The sequence below is a fragment of the Colossoma macropomum genome, unplaced genomic scaffold (genome assembly GCF_904425465.1).
Source record: "Colossoma macropomum unplaced genomic scaffold, Colossoma_macropomum, whole genome shotgun sequence".
Lineage (NCBI taxonomy): Eukaryota > Metazoa > Chordata > Actinopteri > Characiformes > Serrasalmidae > Colossoma > Colossoma macropomum.
Genome location: NW_023494798.1, coordinates 13,418,136 through 13,438,698, shown reverse-complemented (window position 1 = coordinate 13,438,698; position 20,563 = coordinate 13,418,136).

Genomic DNA, 20,563 nt, shown 5'->3' with positions numbered 1-20,563 from the left:
ACCACAAGTCCTGCAGTTCAGATAGAGGGTGTGATGAAGTTGTTATGCAGTAAGAAGTTACAGGAACACCGTACTTATGTTGAACTTTATATAGGGAAAATGAGTTAGATTGATGATAAGAACATGAAGATATGAGTGAGCACTTCTCTGCTAATGACACCCATCCAATTCCTACTGACCTACATTTATATTAAGCTGTTATCACTGTGGCTGATGATATGGCGCCGGAATGTCTTTTGATGCTGGTTTATTGCATGTTGTCACATCCTGTTAGTCACTCACCCACTGCATTCTGATGATACAATCTAGGCACGACGCACACTCCCAGATCCTGCCTTGTTCTTCATAACACGGGACCTTCTCCACCCTGCATCCCACCTCCTCCACCCCTGCCAAAGGTGAACTTGCGCTTTGTCCGTTGCTTGTCAGGTGTGCATTAATGGATATCTGCCAGGCACATGGCTGTTCACCTGATTTGATTTTAACCTACAGCGTTCATGTCGGTCTGATATGGCTACATCTGTGAACGTGGCCGTCTCCTTTTATTGGTCACATATGGGTGTTATGAAAGTGTTCCAAATCCAATTGAAATACAGTCTTACTAAGTCAGTATGTATGTGGCTGGTGCTTTGGATTTTTTTTAATTTTTACAACATCAATATACGTTTTTCCTAAATTTTGATTGGGTTAGATTGGATTGCTGAGATTTGAGTATAGGGCAGAGGAGCTCAGAGTTGATTAGACACACTGCAGTCAACATCAGTTATTTCAACAAAGATATTAATACCCAACAAGAACTTCCCACTTCAATTTGGGATTTTGGAGTAACAACATTTAGGTGTAAATATGTGGGCTTTTGCATTGCTGTAGATTGGGCTTCATAACATTAACTAATGATAGCATAACATAATGCAATATAACTTAAGCAAGTTTTTTAGCAAGCATTCTGTAGGCTAACAACAGCTGATTTCACAAATAAAACTGTATTCTGCCAAATTTCAAACCCACCAGAGATTCTCTACCACTTTTCTTCAAGCATATGGGCAGCATCGACAGCTGTATGGGCGGCTACAGCGAAAAGAAATAACTGCATTAACACCGTAGCACAGGAAACAAAGCTCACTAAGCATTAACTCTAACATGATAGTATGAAGTCTTTGCTTACTCAATGACATCTTCAGAAAAATAAAAATTGTAGGAGTAAATGTAGGAGTGTCTGAAAACTGTGCTGAAGGGAGTTATCTAGTGTAAGTAAAATAAAAAAAGGTTCATGTTCTAATAACTACAGTGAAACAATGTTTCTGCTGTAGCTGAAGAGGAAGTATGTCCATTTGTGCATGCACAGACAGAAACAGTTGTTTTCCTGGCTGCCATAACGATCTCTGCTACTGTCGTTACTTCAAGTCCCTGTGATTATTGTTGGTTTATCGAATTTGGCAGGATATACAGTCTTAAATATGCTGTTATTAGCATGTCTTCTATGTTGCATTGGAACATTTCATAAATGAAACTAATGTTTCATTACTGAGGTTGGGAAAATAAGTGAAGACCACCAGCCATCTGATGGGATAAATACATCTTGTTGGTTGGATCAGGCCCTGCACCAGAACAAAATCCTGAGTTGGGCGTCCAAAAAACAATGGAGGTGGGAGGAGGGCTGGGTTGCTGGGCATCTGGTACAGCATATTAAAAAGCCAAACAAAATATGGATTAGTACGGTAGATCCAGAGCTACACATTAGCAGAGAATTAACAAGAAAGCCGCATTTATGGCGAATCATCAAAGGTTTACTCTGCGGATTTATGTTCCTGCAACATAAAGCACATCCTTGAAATGCAGCCACTACAAAATGATGTATTCAAACCTTGCCATGTTAATCAATAGCCATTTATATCTAGCATGTGCAAAACATTAGTTTCTCTTTGTTTTTGCCACCTGCCACTATAGAAAATATACATACATACATACATCATCTAAACCGCTTATCCTTCTGGGTCGCGGTGGGGTGCTGGAGCCTATCCCAGCTGTCATTGGGCGGAAGGCAAATATAGCATTTTTTAAAAATCATGGGTTTAGTGGAACATGAAGACACTGGGCCTGGGTTGGATTCATTTGCATAAAGTTCTCTTCAACTTGTTTAGTACCCTGTATCTCCCAGATTTGACAACACTTCCCATTGAAAATGAATGGGATCTGTTGCAGTACATTGCCATGGCAGACCAATATTAATGCACCATTACTGCCACTTCAAAAGTGCCATTCCAATTGCTGTAGCTGATAAGCCTGTTTTTAGTATCGTTGAAGCATATTTTTGAAGACAATGCCTTGTGTATGTTCACCAGACCACAGCGCAACCCATAGAGGCCCCAGGTGGCTCTGGAACTATTTCAGGTTCCTGACTTGGGCTTTAAGGCTTGAAGGAGTGGTCGAAGGATGCAGTTATAGCTTTATAGTGGAGGGCGTGATTTTTCCTGTATGTTCACTGACTGAGAGACAAACAGATTTGCAGCAGTAAAGAGGTGCTACCTGACTACTGTCCCATACATCGGCTGCTGCTCTATTTGATGAGCTGGTGCAGCCCGGCACATCTGGCCCTGGCACACACACTTCAGAGTAATAGCACCTTTTGACGCTGGGAGAGAGAGAAAGATTACACGGAGCGGCTGGAAGACTTCCTGCTCGCGCTCTCTCATGAGACAGCCTGCGGAAGTCTTCTCACCTAGGCTTAGAGCGTCCTAATTACAGACGAGCAGCCGACCACAGACGCTCACTCTGAGCTCCACGTGCAGTTACGAGGACATGCACGCACACGTTCATGCACGATGTATGTGTTTTTGGTGGCGGTGGAGGTTAGGGGACCCACAGAGAGAGAGAGATCACAGGTCAGAGTAGGACAGGGGAGCTTCTAACTCTGTGTGAATTTCTCGAAATACAAAGAATGGCCACCTTCAACTAAACGTGTAAACAAGAACTTCACTCTATGACTTGCTCCGTAGACAGAGCTTAAGCAAAAATGCATTCATTTAAAAACACTGTGGCTTGTGGTCACATCATTGTCTCACATCACTGTCAGTGAATTCTTCACATTTTCACAAAGGTTGAGAAGATGTGAATATCAAAGGTCAAGAGCCATAAACCTACTTCAATTCTCTAGAAGAGGCCTGTTCCCTCCTTTACAGAGACCTGAAAAAATAAAGGTCTTTATGGCCATTTTCCCACACCCAGGTTAAGCTTAATGGTGAATCACCACTGACAGTACTTAACCCTTAGGCTGGCTTAACACAAAGAAACTTTGATGCAACTAGTTGCATGAGACATATTTTCCATGCAACTTGACAGTTACACAAAGCAATTAAAAAATAAAGTTGCATGAAACACATACAAATACTCCACTAGATAGCTAAATTAACAGCTTGTATTTTGGAGACACCATATTATTTGTACTATAAATGCATACACACACACACACACACACACACACACACATATATATATATGTATATATATATATACACACACTTTATGTTTCATTTTTTTTGTCCCGGACACAGAACAAGCTCAAGCTTCTGTAATAATTTTCTGAGCATAAACAATAGCACAAGCACCCATTTAAACAGCTGTCAGTATTAGCTGTCTATTTAATGCAGCTGGTTACAGAAATGTTACCTTAGAGAAACTCACGTTTGTTGTCATGGCTCAGGAAACTGACAAAATGAGAAACTACCTGAGCCAGCCCATCATACCATATTCTGTTATATACCTTCTCCTGTCCACTGATCCAGTGAATTCAGTCATTTTATGTATGTCAGAGAACGTGATCACATGATGTGTTTTTTATGTTTTGATTGGTCCATTCAGGACACTTGTTTCATGAAGCTGAGACAGTTGCAACAGAGCTTCCAGTGAGTTGCAGGACACTTTACATTATGCAACTTATTTAGTTTCATGTAGAATTTAAGCAACTGCACAAAAGTTTTACTCTGTTAGCCATCCTTGCCTCAAGACACTCATGTTTGTCATTATGGCTCAGGAAACAGACAAACTGAAAAACGACGAACCTTGCGTTAAAAACGAGGGTCTCCTTTTCAACCACCCAATGAACCATTTTCTGTTTTATTTTGTTGTCCTTGGATCTGGTGAATCAGTTATTGAAAGTATGTTGTTTGACGTAATCATGTGGCACGTTATCACCATTTTTGATCAACTTGTTCCAGGAACTTGAGCCACCTGAAGCTATTGTGGCAGTTTCAGATGAGTTGTGGATGCTTCGCATTGTACAACTCAAGTGCAATTTACTTTCAAGTAGGTTTCAAACAGCTACTGTTGCATGAAAGTTTCACTGTCTAAAGCCAGCCTTAGAAGTCACAGTTATCGTCTCAGATCTCAGATTACAAAATCAATTTCTGACTCATAGCTCACTGAATCAGCAACCTCTGTGCAAACTGTGGATTCTAAACTCTCAACTGATATCATATTTGTGTAGAGGAGTAGAAGAGGAGAATTTATAATGATTTGAATGTGATGAATAGTTACTGTTGTGCATACAGTAAGATTCATTTCTGTCAATTTTTGACATCAAAATAAACACAACGGTCTAAAGTGCAGACTCCAATATGTTGAAACAAAATATTAATTAAATGTAAATGTAATTAATTAAGTTACTCATTATTTATGATTATTATATATTTGCACCACAATACAACACATTTTCAACATAGAATAGGAATGTAATGACACATATTTTCAGGTTCAATAGAATTTTTAATTCTGAGGTCATCTTTTATTTTTTTGATAGCACCTTTCATGACAATTTACTAACAAAATAAACCCCAAAATCACAAAAAATCCAGTTATTTGAGTGAGGGTGTGCCCACAGCATGAGCTGCCCCTTCCCCACCCACTTTATTCTGATAGAATGCATCCAGATGCTTTGTTTTGACAGTGGTTTCCACATAAGATGGTAAATGGGAGATACTTGGAAGGCAATATTAAATAAATTTAATATAAATTAAAATTAAATTTATAAACTTATTAAAGTAAATTTTCAATACATATTGAAGTCTTTACACCCTTAATGTAAATAGTATAGCAAAACACCTGTGATAACTTTATACTTCTAAGGGTTAGTCCATGTTCTGAAAACCACTTCATAATGCATACTGTCTTCAACACACTCACTGTGTTAACATTCTATGAAGAATCAAGACTGTTATGTCAGTGGTGGGACAGCACTAGGCTTATGGTTTAGCTTAGTTTCAGCTGAAGCCAACCATATATAGTCCTTGCTGCTACAAAAGCCCACCAACTACAAGGCAGTGTAAAAAGGCTGGTGCAGAGCCGGAGGTGTTTTTGGAGGCTTCGGTGCAGTGCTGCAGCTCCTGCCCCTGTCCCCCCTCCCCACTCCCCCTCGCTCTAATTACAGGGTAAAGAGCGGCCTCGCTGACGTACGCACAGGATTTATTTTAGTGAGTTTCCACAGAGGTTAAAAGAATGCCACTGCTCTCCCTCCACACACACACACGTATACACATACACACACCCTAAGGCAGGATTCTGACAGCATTAATCAACAGACACTTCTTCCCTCCCCTCCATGCTCTTAGCTCTTATGAGCTATAAGCTCATGAACACAGACACACAATAGGCCTTGTTTTAATTTTCTGTTTTCAGGTAGACTTTTCCTTCCATGCTAAAAGATCATTAAATGTCATTAAAAGAATTTGGCGTGTATTCTTCTTCTCCATCAGATTTATTATCTATGTGCATGCCATGACTAGTCCTCCATGCCATGCAAACTTCAAAATTGGAGTTTTTAAAGAACTTTATTGAATTTGTTGAGTTTGTTCATAGAATCATAAAATCAAAAAAGAGATCTCTTTCATTTCTCTGTAGTTTCTCCAAGACAACAATAAGATCAGATGGAAGGACAACAATAAGATCAGATGGAAGGACAAAAAGACTTTTGGCTTTGTCTCCCGCAGCTCAGATATTTCTCCTGAGTGTTAGTAGAGATGTCAATAGCATCACAAATTGTGATCAGATTTGCCAAGATAATAACAGCCATGTTTATCTGCAACTAAATGAAAGACAGATAGTGAACCATTTCTCATCCAAGACAATAAGCCTTCTCTTATTGTTATGCTGTGTATAACTATAATCATTTTTGTCATTTTTGACGCATCTCATGTCTCCTTTTTGTCTAATGCTATTCCTTACAAGGACTTTTAGGAGGTTCACCATTAAGTCTCCCAAGCTATTTCATAACAGCACAAGCAGCAATTTAAAAAGCTATCAGCATTAACTGGCTAGTTAATGCAGCTGGTTACAGAAACGTTAGCTTTGAGAAACTGACAAAATACAGAACTACGAACCATGAATCAGCCCAATATACCATCTTCTGTTTGATTTTCCCATCCACTGATCCAGTGAACTCCGTTTTAAAGTATGTCAGGCAACGTGACCACGTGGTGTGTTTTTGATGTTTTGATTGGCTGATTCAGGACACATGTTTCATGAAGCTGAGGTGGTTGCAACAGAGTTTCCAGTGAGTTGCAGGACACTTTACATTATTCAACTCAAGTGCAATTTAGTTTAATGTAGATTTCAAGCTGCCAGGCTGCCAAAGAGCAACACTTGAGCAATAAAATTTTCCTCTGGGGAGATACAGATCTTTACGTTTCATCACTCTGCATTTTCACATATTACAGATTGTGCTACTATTAAAAGTATTTCAACCAAATTGATATTAAAACGTAAATATTATTAATTAAAACATATACCTACTAAACAAAATTTGGGCATGAGAATTGGGCCTATCTCTCTCTCTCTCTCTCTCTCTCTCTCTCTCTCTCTCTCTGTCTGTCTGAAACAGGGACCCTGAGTCTTTTCTTTCAGCAGTGTGCAGCCATGACACTGCTCAGAGTTTCTGCTCCTGAAACCTGGCCAAGGACCACTTTTTTTCAGCAGAATTAGAAAGGCATTCCTCTTTCAATTAACCCCTACCATGGGACAAGACTCCATTCACGCAGCATCAGACTAGAATTACCTCCTTGGTTCCACTGTTTTTCTTGGAAAGAAAGGGTGGGATTTTCATGGGGGTACCTGGAGCCTGCTCTGCTAAAGAGGAGGGCTCAGTTTCTGAAAACCAGCTGCTGTTCAAGAAGAAAGAGGAGAAGAATTTATCACTAACTCTACCATACAACGGTCATGGCTACAAAGCATCTTGGGAAATGCAGTCTTATTGGTTGACCCTTTTTGTTTCTGGTATCTAAAAAATATATGACATACACATTATAATAGTATACTATATGAGTATCATGTATAGCTGGTCTGGATAAGCACCTATGATAAACTGCTAGGGCTTGTAATTGGCACAAGCATATAAACTGTTAAATTAAAATGCATGTGCTTTAGCTCTCTAATATATTGTGTACAATCACTATTATATTAAGATTAGATTGTTGCTAATAATTCATGCCAACTAGTGGAAACTAGTATAATTGTTGTGATGGTAATTTGCCAAATTTGATGAGCAAAAACAGCTTAGAAGCCAATTAAACACTGCTATATTATGAAATGCACAACTTCTTGTCCTTTATTGCTTTAGTATTTAAACTGTTTAAAAATGCAAGCTGCCTTTTGCATTGTGTGAACACATTGTGATGAATGGATCAAAGGAAATTACAGTTAGGCATACATTAATGTACATTAAAGTTAGGCATGTTTTCTCTTTCTTCTATAAAGTAGCCACTATAGAAATACAAGGTTTTCTTATGACTGATATTAATACTCTATCATCACTGACAGAATAAAATGTATCTCCAAAAAAGTTACTTTCCAAGAAAAGGAAAAAAACAATCTTGACTTAAAATATGTAAAAAAAAAACAAACAAATAAATAAATATTGTTCTGACAGAGTAGACATAGTAGTATATAGTTGTGATCACGGCAAATAGTAATACAGTATATCTATATAATATTTCATATAGTATTTTAGCAGACTTTGTGCACGGATGTGTGTCTGTATATTACTTTATATGTGCATTAAATTGTTGGCTTAAAATGACAGCTTATAAAGAGTCATCACTAAAAACCATCAAAGAAGTTAAAAGAACATTGAATGTCTTCACTCTTTCTTTGTGAAGAATAGAGGTAAGAGTTTGAAACACTGCATTCTGATCTGACCCTTAATGAAAGTCTGTTTTTTTCTTCTTACCAGTCTGTCCCTTCAGCCGGAAGGGCCCTTTTTTCCAAGTGGGGCCGTTAACCAGAAAGTTAACCAGAAAATATAGGCTCTCTCTCTCTCTCCCTCTCTCTCCCTCTCCCTCTCTTTACCTCTCTCTCTCCCTCTCTCTCCCTCTCTCTCCCTAATATGTTCCATATTGTAACTTTAAATGGGGTGGACTCAGGAAATGCAGTCACACTGCCTTGCCGTCCAAGCTTCCAGGCTGAGGTTTGGCGCGCTGTGCGGTGGTTCTGTGGGCTCGGGCTCACCGGCCAGCCCGTGTTGGGTTTCTTCCTCCTGGGAGAGCAAGGGTCCGCATCGGCTGGCCTGCTGCTCCAGAGCGCTCCCACCATGCTTTGTGTTCTTGTGCATAGGGGCTCTGCATTCAGAAGAATTTGGAAATATGTATGTCACAGGGGCCACAGTACTTTATGAGCAGTAGGGGCAGTTGCTGTTCAAACTTGATGTTACAGTCTATGAACATAAAAACAATCCCTGCTGCATCAGACTAATCCAGTGTGTCACAGAGACACAGCAGGAACGTAACTGTTTCTAAATAGTTCTTGGCTTGGGCACATAGCACTGAGAAAAACTTTTAAAGCGCTCTTATTCTGGAAAAACTAATTTGATCTAATACAAAGTAGTATGTAAATACTGTTACATTTCACTCACCAGTCTGTGTAGTCCAGATATGGAAACAACCCTGCAAAAACAACCTGTTTTGAATGAGCTGTTTTTGTGATGTCATGAAAAACAACACGTTTACATATATCCAACTATTTAGCTCCTAGCAGTTTAGCCCCACCCTTTCATACTGAAGTTATAAGGAGTGTTTCAGTCCAGACTGCTTTTTGAATGAAGTCTAATAATGGAACAATCACAACAGAGGTCATCAGTCTTGAAGGTACAGTAACCGAAACATCATGTTTAATTCTAAAGGATAAAGAGAGGACATAATAGTCATGTAAAAATGAATTATTAAAAATTAAATACAATTAAAATGTATGATATAGACCCTTTAATACGTACCATTCACTCCTCACTGCATTCAGTCCATATATGAAATCTAAGGTGCAGAAACAGCCTGTTTTCAATTGTTTTCTTGGCGTCCCAAAAACCAACATATTTACACATAACCACATATTTGGCCTACAGCAGTTTAGCTCTGCCCATTCACACTGAAGCTATAAGGAGTGTTTCAACCCAGACTGATTCTTGAGTGAGGCACAATACAGGGCAACCGACCAGAGATGCTTTACATACATCGAGTCTTAAAGACACAGTACCAAAAACAGACTGTTTTTCTCTAAAGGATAAAGAGAGGTTACAAAATGGTAATGTAAATATGAATTGCAACATTCTAAGTGGACCTTGAGGGAAAAATGCAACACAAGAAAGACGTAAGTCCTTTAATTGTTATTTTTACAATATGTGGAGGTTCTTCGCACTTTAGAGAGAACCCTGACTGTTAACACATGCTATGGTGAGTACTCTTGAAATCTGCCTCATAAACTAAGCAATACTTTATTTATTATTGAAAATAGACAGCATTCCTCTACTAATAGGTTGCCATTTTTGTTGCGGCATCAAATAGTAGCTCTCTCTCTTGTCCACTGATCAAGGATCAGTGAGCTAAACATGCAATTTAGCTCAAATATATCATTAAGCCTTCCCAACATGAGCTAGAGAGTGACATTACCAAAGAGAAAAGCTTTTTGAATGTTTTATTTTCCGTAAGACTGACTCCATTGCAACCACATGGCATCATCACAGTACAACACTGGTGAACTACTAGTAGAGGGATTTTGCCTGTTTGTCATGCTGTTTATAATAAACAAAACACTTCTATTTGGATTATACATCAAATTTTAATAGAATGGGACATGTAAGCTATTTTAAAGCATTTAAGTCCCAACAGTCAGGTTCACGTTAAAAAGCTTCTTCACACTCACACTTCTCATTTACCAACATGCTTCTTTAAACAGCCATCCATTGCTCCAGAGAAGCGTGTGCATGCTGTAAGCTTTGATTTGTGTTCTATAAGCCTGAGTAGTTTCAGAAACACTTCAGCAGAGCAGAGGGAAGATCAGAGATGTTTTAAACTCCTCCTTCTCTCTCTCTCTCTCTCACTCTCTCTCTCTCTCTCTCTCTCTCTCTCCCCTCAGTAATCCAACACAGAGCTCGGTCTGTCCGTGCCAAAGACTAAAGCACGTCTTGCAGGGAATCACACGGCGCAGTCTTGCCAGCTCTCATTCATGACTTTATCTCACACTGTATCCCCACGTTGAAGTGGACATGAAGAAAATACACTGCCATGTTAAATAGAAATAGTGCTAACATGTTGATCAGGATTTATTGTCCTTTGAGAGTTTGAGAGCTTAGTGTGTGTGGGTGTGTGTGTGTATTCAGGGATTTTGGAGCCCCTCTGTTGGTGGAGAAAAGATGAGTGAGGAGATTCTGCTTCATCTCTGAGGTCAGGTTACACATTCCTGGGGAGCAACACCACCACCCTCTGTTCTCACTCACATACCTGGATGTGTGTGTTTGGGTGTGAGAGTGTGTGAGCATGCATGCTTGTGTTTGAATTATATGTAACAGACAAACACGCCTTTATTTTTCAGCGTCAGAAAAAAACATAAAACATTTATTGTGTCCACGTTTGTTGCAGCTTCCATTCTTTACGGGACACTCGCTTTCAGTTTATCAAAGATCTGCAGGAATATTTTTCCACACCTCCAAAGTTAAGTCTTAGAAGACTTCTCACAATCCAAGTACACTTTGGGGTGGTCAGTCCATTGTTCTAAAAACTCCATTAGCTTCTTTGTTTGAATTCGCAAATATTCTTTATTTGTCTGTTTCCTTTTCTCAATAACAGCTTGATGACAGCTACACATCCTTTCAGACTCATAGTCCTGAGTTGTCTTCTCACAGTGGAAGGATGGACAGAAGCAGCTGTGGATTTTCAGATCTGAAGCAAGAGTGGAGTTTGATTTTGAAAGCTGTAAGGACTGTTTACCTGATTGTGACAGTTTTGGTGGTCTACCAGCTCTTGCATGGTTGCTCAGAGTTTATTTTTCTCTGTGTCTTGTAATAATTTTTTGAACTTCAAGTTTGGAAACCCTTTTTCCCCCATTTTTTGAAAACCCCATTTTGTCACTTATTTTTCCTTGACGCCCCCCTTCCTTATGCAAATGGATTATCTTATACCTAATCACCTCAGAAAGATCTGCTACAAATGAATAACTTGTACTTAATGACCAGTCTCTGATGTTTGCACAGTACTCTCACTGTTGTCAGTTATTTTTCATTTCTCTTTTTTTCCACCATTGAAAAATGCTGACATACCTTTACACTGTTGATCTTTCCATGTTTATTTATCAAGAAAAATGGTTCAAAATTATTTGGAATTAAATCTTCTTACATTAATCAGGTTACATTAAGATGTTGAGAATGTTTTTTTTTCTCTACACTCTTCAAAAAGATGTTTTTTCCAAGGGTTCTTTAGTAAAGACAATGGTTCTATTTGGAACTATGAACATTTAAAGAACCATTTGTATGCTTCATAGGTTCTTCTATTGTTATGATGTCAAGCTCGTAACAATATCAGAACCCTTTTTAGTGCTACATAGAACCATTTCCAAACAGGTTTTATGTAGAACCACACACAACCCATTCTCCATCAATCTAAGGAACCATTTCACCATGCAAAGAACCCTTTAAGCATGCTAATGGTTCTTTGAGTGTTCATGGTTATATATAGAACCATTATCTTTACAAAAGAATCATCTATTTTAAGAGTGTACAATAAACTTACAATTCTGGAGATAGAAGGTTTTTATATGACAGCAAAAACATTATAGTCAAAAGCAAAACAAACAAATAAAAAACACCCTTTTTTCTCCAGAACAAGATGAGCAGCATAGTTTCTAGCTCTTAACAAGCCTCCAATATAATATCTGATTATTATGGCATTGTAAAAGGCAAATTCCTGAGCAGGCATTTTTGGAGGTCTTCTTGTGTGCTGGCCTCAGACAGTAATGGGGGAATGGGGCTGGCAGAGTCTGCTGGTGGAGAGAGGGGTAATGAGAGAGGGATGACCCCAGAGGCCGACACTCTAATTGGGCTATAAACGTCTACGAGGCCCTTGAAAGTAGCCCTACACATGGACAGTCCAGATGTCGAACGTCCTCCTCCATCATTATGATTCCTTCAGAGGTGGTGAGGTTTCTGAAGAGGATTTTTCCTCCTTTGCAGTGACAACAGCTCATTGTTTGGTGAATAATACTAAGGTTATTTGCATAAAGCAGCTGATTCTTAATAGCATGCACATTGATGAAATTATAGACCCACTCACAACCAGCACAAATTCATTTGACTTTCAGTTTCATGAGCCGTTCACAGATAATAATGCAATATCCTTCGTCCAGAACTGAAATGTTTCTGCATGAAACACGTACAGTTGCGCTGAGCACATATGGTTTCAAATTGACCTTATTAAGAACAAAACAAAGGGATCATTGCCACATGCATTTAGTACAAATGCACACCATAAACACAAAGAAAGAAAGAAGGAAAGAAAGAAAGAAAGAAAAGAACAGCAGGGAAACAAAGAAAGAGTGTTGGGCTTTTTCGTCTAATTTGCGGAAAAGCCTGTGCCCTTAAAACTCTCTGGAATCCAGTAAGAGAAACCACGGGAGAAGCTTTAAGTGCTGCTGGTGCCTACTGGGCTGAGAGACAGGGAGAGAGAGGAGAGGGAGGAGGCGGGGAGAAGGAGAGAAAGTGAGCAAAGCTGCCAAGCCCTGCCACACAGTGGCTTTGATTAAGGCAACAATGCTGTTTATTTTACTGTTTTCTGACTTGCAATGGAAAACAAGAGCAGGAACCAAATGTACAAAAGTGCTGTAGTTTGGCTGTTTAAAACAGACACAAATTTAACTGATTTGCCTGCTGAGATTACAAAAAGCATGATTAAATCTGTCATCAGCTGTAGCCATGCTCATTTAACCTGTTGTCTAACCACTCAACACGAATGCATGTAATACTTAACAGATACATTTGTTGTTTGCTTTATGCTGTAAAACGTTATTTGTTCAGTTACAATGTCTACATTCTTAACAATTCTGTACTGAAATACATATTTCTGTACTTTTATTTTACTTACTCTAAAAGCACAAACTAGATTACTTCCTTTACCAGCTTCACTAGTTGTGTTGGCTGCATAGAAAATAGAACTTAGAACGTATTAGGCACTGTCTAATTCTGCAGAAGCTCCTGCACTACAGCACTGAACTACATGATTAAATTGTGTATAGTGCTTTCCCATGAATAAAGTGAAATACCCAAAAAAGGACACATGTTGTAAAATATTTTCTCTGAGTGACCCAACTGAATCTCAAACCATTTTTGCAGTACATTTAACTTAGCATAGATTGTCATAGTTAATCTGGAGCTGAGACTACATGTTACTGTCATTGTTTGTCATAAGACAAGTTTACCTCTGAAATGGTGATTGTACGTTGCCTTTGCATGATGAAACTCTCCTCAACATTAGTTGCTTGAAACCTACATGAACCTAAATTGCGCCTGTAAATCCTGCAAATATTTAAACTGCCCTTCAGGATGACTGCATGGTGAGAATGAAGTGATGTATCAAAAATACAAGCTGCTAATTTGGGTATCTAGTGGGGTAAATGAAAGTGTTGCGTGCCAATTTGTTTTTGAATGGCTACATGTAGCTGTCAAGTTGAACAGAAAATATGTTGCAACACATCTAGTTGCATGAAAGTTTCACCATGTAAAGCTACCTTTACAGGAGGATGAAAAAACTCCATCTGTAATGTAAATAAATGTAACGGTCCATTTTTTAATGAAATGTTCACTCAAAGTAAAGAGCTGGCATATTCAAATGAAGTAAATGCCCTTATCCAAAAAAAGACAGGATGATCTATATGTTTTCACTACGACATCAATTTTATGTCGTTGTATCCTTTCCTAAAGCATCACTCTATGTCCTCCTTTGTTCTTATTTAACACGTGATAATAAAACTCTAATGCTAATATCATGGTCATTTTTTACTAGAGTGAAGTTGTGTTCTGATCCTTTCCTCTGCTTCATCTCCTCTACTGGAGGGGCTCAGGGGCCCCTCACCTGAACAGAAACAGCACTGCAGTCTCTAAAAGGCACCAGCAGCGCCCCTGCTTTAATAACCTGTCTTATTCCTGAGCCGCTCCGTAACTCAAGCCCCAGCTCGCATTCCTCTCTTCTTTTGTTGAGCTGCGCTCGAGGCTGTGGGGAGCGGCGGACCCCTGAGTGCCTCGCTTGTCCTGTGCCATCCTACAAGAGGCTGCTTCAGCGGCCTAATCTGGACGTGTCTTTCAGCTCAGCCCTGTTAAGACCCAAACTGACTGAATCTGAATGCTGGCTTCTGTCAACGCCTGAGTGTAAGGACCTGAGGAGAGAGGAGGTAGGGAAGCAGTTGAGGGGTGGAGTGTAGGGATACCCAGGAGGCAGCTTGAAGAAATACAACCAGTGTTGTAATTAGGATCTCATGGGGTATTATCAGGTTATATCTTTTCATTTTTTTAAACTCCAGTTTTGTAAACTTCTATTCTTTTACTTTTTTAACTTTTCCCTTCTTTATGCAAGAGGGTTTCTAGTCCCCTCTAAAATATCTGAAAAACTTGTATTTACCAGCAAGAAATTAAGCAAATGAAGTATAGTCTCTGACTTTTGCACAGTATTTTAGGTGTAAAAATGTGTACATAGCAGTGATATACCAATACAGACATTGGGTTGCCCTGTCACCATGGCCCCCTCCACGCTACAGGCCCCAGTGCAATTCCCCCACCTGCAGTTCCACCACTGGATACGACAGGCATTTTTGACTTGGCTCAAAGCTGAAGCTGTCTTAAAAACCTGCAGCAAGATAATGACTCAACATAAACTTCTGTAGCATCTGGAGTTTGTGATCAGGATTCGGCTTGATGTTAGCCTTGAGGTAGTAAAAGCTGCTTATTGGGGGAATATATTCCAGGTCATTGCCAGGCCTGGTGAAAGTTAGAAAGTGTTTCCATCTGCTCCATTCCATGAAGGCTGAGCATCCAAAACCAACACAAAGCCTCTGACTGATCACATAGATTTATTTTTGGTGTTTACCACTGTGTCTCCTTCATCACATGCTAGAGGTCCACCAGGTGGGTCCACAGTCCATTCTTCATTGTGCTGTTTCACCTGTTCTTTGTACAACATAGAAGAGAAACAGATCAGAGACTATACTCTTCATGATGAGATACTCTTCTCTGTGTTGAGAAACTCTACCAACTCCTCAAACTGCACTGGGTGTTTTATTTGAGCCAGACCTGGTTGGACCTCCTGGTTCTCACAGAATCATTTGAGGGAGATTGATGAGCCTTCCTGTGGTTGCAGGTATGAGTGGCGGCAGTCTGGCAGCCATGTTCAAACAGTCATTAACAAGACCCAGAGTCTGCATTAGGAATGAGCCTGAGGCTACGGGAGAGGCCTTGTTTACTTTTCTCACCGATATTCAGACAAAGTAGGAGGTTTGTCCCAATGTAGGTGGAAAAATAACAGCACATAGGAACTAACTAAAGGCTGAAACAATGAAGCCTATATAGCCAGCTAAAATTCATTAACTAAAATGCTAAAATAACAGTGATGTAGGCTTTATGCACACAAGCTTATTAGGCTGCCTCCTCCCCTTGAATCCTTTTAATTTAGCCTTTTTTTAGGCTAATCCTTTTTTCATTTAGCCTGTTTTCTGTAGGCCTATTCCTTTTACTTTTTTCTTTTTTATACAGTGCAGTATCACAGCAGTGTCGGCATTCCCCTTCAGTCGTCTGTCGTCTTCTGCTTGTATGAGCAAAATTAAGCAATCCAGAGTTAATATAAATGGTGTAATAGCTGCCCAGAGGGCTCCCCGAATCAGTGTAATAGCAGGCGCCTTGGAACAGGAGAAGAGAGACAGGAGGGAGAAGAGAAAAAAAGAAGAAAGAAAGCAAATGAAAACTCAGTCTCATTACACTTGCTTCTGCATTCTTCTGGAAAGGCCGGCGTGCCGAGGCTTGCTGTTGCTGCTAGTGAAGTGTGTAGCCTGTGTCCTCTGCCACACTCTTCCTCCCTGCATGGAAGAAGCCAAACATTTACACTAAAGCCACAGAGTCACTACTGATAGTGTAGGCAATGGTAAAAAAACAACAGGCTACCAGAACTGGAATTTTCTACAGAATAAAGAAGTGGTAGATCTTTTAAATTGTGCGTTTTCAGTTGAGAAAGAACAAAGATGGCTTTGGTATCATATCCATGCCCACAGGCTTTGGCAGCTAATAATGCTTGTCATTCTGGCCTACGCTGAAAAAACGTGATGAAAGAATTTCAGAATTTACTGGAATGAAATATGTACATTATTTTGTCAGGAATAAAATATCACATCAACACAATTTTGTCTTTCAGGTCTCCTACCGTTGTTAACTGTGTAGATGTATAATAGATTTGAATCAGCTGATTTCAAAGCATCACTTTTCACTGTAGCCATAAAATGCTATTTCTGCCTGTTTTGGAGGTCTCTCATTTAATCACTTAAGGCTTATTACATATTAAGTGTTATTATTCAGTAACTCAGTGCAAACTGGCTGAGCTATTCTTATGTTATAGAAGTGTGTAATAAACATTTAGGCCCGTTGACGGACTCACGGCCATTTAAAGGGGTTAAACTATGCGTTTTCTTTGTTTAGTAGCATTGATGGAATACAATCCAATGGAACTGTATATGATTCACAAAACCTGAACTGGATTTTTGGCTTTGTGGGTGAGTAAGCATGTCCACAGTTATGAAAGTGTTTTTACTGTGTTGAATGCTATTTTTCTTTTTGTGTCTATACACTTTTTTGATATCAAGAAAGCTACAGTCTGCAGCGCTGACTCTACCTAATAAGCGACATAAGCAGCTGCTTAGGGACCCATGGCCGCCCTAACAACTTCTGGGTTATTAAGAGAAGATGAGGACAAAAAGTTTAAAGACAAAGGTATGTTTTGTTTTTTTGTGATGTTGTTGTTGGACAACAAGAAGTAATAGATCTGAGCAGCAAATAAGGTTCAATTTAAGCTTTCTAACTGCTTCAGCTTCACAGAACCTAACAAACACAGATGGAGTTAATTTGCTTTACAACAGTAGTTACCAGCTTTATCTGTTAATCCAGGTTTAGATACTGAAGCTGTGATTAATTCTTGTACACATGAACATGAAAGCATGATGTTTTTACAAACAGTCAAACATGAAGAGGAGTTGCCAAAAAAGGAACATAATCATACTAACAAAATATGTAGACAGTATGTATAACGTTTAAAGCAGTGCTGTCCTCAGTGCCACCAGAGTTAGATCAAACTAAGCTTAAAGTTAGCTGGGTAAGCAAGATATACTGGGCTGTGAGACCCCTGGTTCGAGAATGCTAAAAAGGTCATCATTATTAAAAATGCTTAGGAGAAACAGCATTAGACAGGATGCAGACATCAGATACAGGAGAGGCAAATGAGCGATGAGAGTTCAGTTGCAGATGAAGATGAGTGTTAGCATTTTGGCAAAGAACAATATGTGTATCCTTCTCTACTAAAACTTGAGAAACTTCAGATTACTGGGCTCTTTTTCTCAGGAGAAACATCTGAGCAGCAGGAGACATAAGCAAAAGTCTGCTTAGTCTTTCCATCTGATCTTATTGCTGTTTAGGAGAAACTACAGAGATAATAAGGAGATCTCTTTTTTATTTTTCTTTCATATGAGTGGTTGTTTGCATGGTTGTCTTTGTGGAGAAATGTAAATTGTTTTCACAGCAGGAGGTTCCCACCCCTCCCATGTCACCACTCATTGCTCTTTAGCAGCTCAACACAGAGTCACCGCATTTCACAGAGAAAGAATTGAAAGAGTGTTCTAGTTAATCTGATAACAGTTTTATTGGAGGGGAAAAAAGCAAGTCAATTTCTGTTAAAGTTCCAGGCAACACAGAGCACAATATTAAAAATGTTGCTATGATTCTAAATGTGAGTTTTATATTAAATATCCAGCAAAGCTTTCATTCAAAATATTAGATATAAATATGACAAAACATGACTTAAAAACCCCTGATCAGACCTATGTGAGAACTGTGTGGGTGTGGCTAATGAACAGCTTGATTGACAGCTCTCTGTCCAACACTCCTAGCCTTCTCCACCACTCATACTGAGCTACAGTCATTATCCAGCTTTTATGTGACAGTCACTGGACAAAAAAGTTACAGACGAACAGATGTGCAGAAGGCTGGCTGGACAAACAAATGCACAGATGAAGCAATGCGTGAAGGAATGGATGAACAGACGTGCAGAAAGATGGATGGACAAACAAATGGACGGATGAAGCAAAGCATAATTGAAGGAATGGACAAGAAAACAATGTTTGTGTATGGATGAACGAATGAACGGGTAACAGGCAGCTACAGACAGGTGGTCTAGCTTGCTAGCTTTTGGTTATGCTGGGTTAGCTTTAGCTTGCTAAGTTTCTCTGAAACTGTTTTGTGTGGGCGGGGCAAGAGACATCTGCCTTGTGACTGGTCACAGGAATATTCATGGACAATCAGGACCACCCAGTTTACATAGAGAGAAGAGAAATATGGTGAAATATATTGGCCATTTATTGATCATTGGAACATTGTTCAAAGGGCACACTTAGTACAGGTTGCAAGAACAAGATTAACCTAATTAGTTAGAAAACACAGATTTAGGGTCTGGGTCTTTAAAGACCTGTGTAAAGACTCTGTTGGATGTAACGTAGCCTACAAAAATTGTCCCTATTTATGATATTGGAATTATTTATGAATTATTTATGAACTAGCGTTGTGTATGTGCTACACAACACTGACTGAAGTTAATCACATTGAGGCAGTATAAATTACCAGCTGCTTATAGCCTTTAGATATTTCAGAGCCTAATGGGTTTAGTCTGGCATGTTGTGGGTTGTACCCTCTTTGTTGGCACTCTTTAAGTTGGACTGTGTCTGGCTGCGGCAGCATATCTGTTTTTTTTTTTGAGGGGATTTTTAGTGTCTCAGCCAGAGAGGTAGACTTACAGTGTCGGGTGGAATTTTCAGCTTTTGGCTACATGCACAGGTAAGATGGCAGTTCAGACTCTCAGTTAGAAAAGCGGGTACTGTAAGTGTCAATGCCATCACTGTTAACACCAAGTGAGTGTAGGTGGCGGTGTTTGTTATAAGGAGACAAGCTAGAGACGCGCAGGTTGCAACTGACTAAGCCCACTATATAACGTGTCAAAGAGCCGTTTTTATTTTGTTTTGACTGGACAAATATTTGTGAGTCCATTATGGGGTTATACCTACAGACACGGGCTTAGGAGACAGTAGGAGTTTGTTTTCATCCTTTTCATCTTTTCGCTCCCTCCCTCGCCCCCTCCCTTGCACTCCGTCTCTCTCTCCCTCACCCTCCCTCACTCCAGAGTTTTTAATATCAAAGTGCACTGTCTGACAGGGGTAAGTCAGGAACAAGGGGGCTTTTGTTGGATCTTTCTAGAACTGGCCAGGAACGACAAGAACTTGTCAACCCTTGTTCAGCGAAAAAGGAAGATGTAAGGGAAAAAATGGGGGGCAGGGGGTGGGCAGGATGGAGAGAGACTCGTCTGTGGCACACCAAAGAGATTTTTTTCTCTCTCTCTCTCTCTTTCTCTCTCTCTCTCTCTCTCTCTCTCTCTCTCTCTCTCTCTCTGTCTGTCTGCTTGGGGCACAGGTTTGAAACTGAATAACTTAATTTCACCTCATCGGGCCAGACAACAGAAGGCTAACAAAGGTGCCCTTTTTGACTGGAACAAGCCTGCCACTTTGTCATTTTCAAGATCATGGCTTCTAATAGCTGCAAAATAGCACTACTTTCCTAAAGGCTGTTTTGATGAAGGGCAGAAGGCTGTTCTCTGGTCGCTGGAGCCGCCACATCTCAGATGAAAAGCATAATCACGAGATTGAAACCTGTGCAGTGGAAAACTACGAAAGCATCCCAATGACGCACTCTGTACCACAAAGTGGCTTGTCTTGTCTATAGTTTCATCAATGAAGCAAACATCTGGGCTTGAAGTTGACAGAGGCAAAAAGTGATCGAAAGAAACATCTTCTCTTTTCCCAAGCATTTGCCCTTAGGCCGCGTGTCATCTGTGTGGTAAAGAAACAGACGAAATGGAAACCATAACATTAAATGGAAGCTCGCCTTCCACTTCAGTGTCGTGTTTGGAATTCTGGCCTCTCTTTAGTGCTTCGTATTATTTATTATCAGTAATAAAAGTTTGGCATCTTA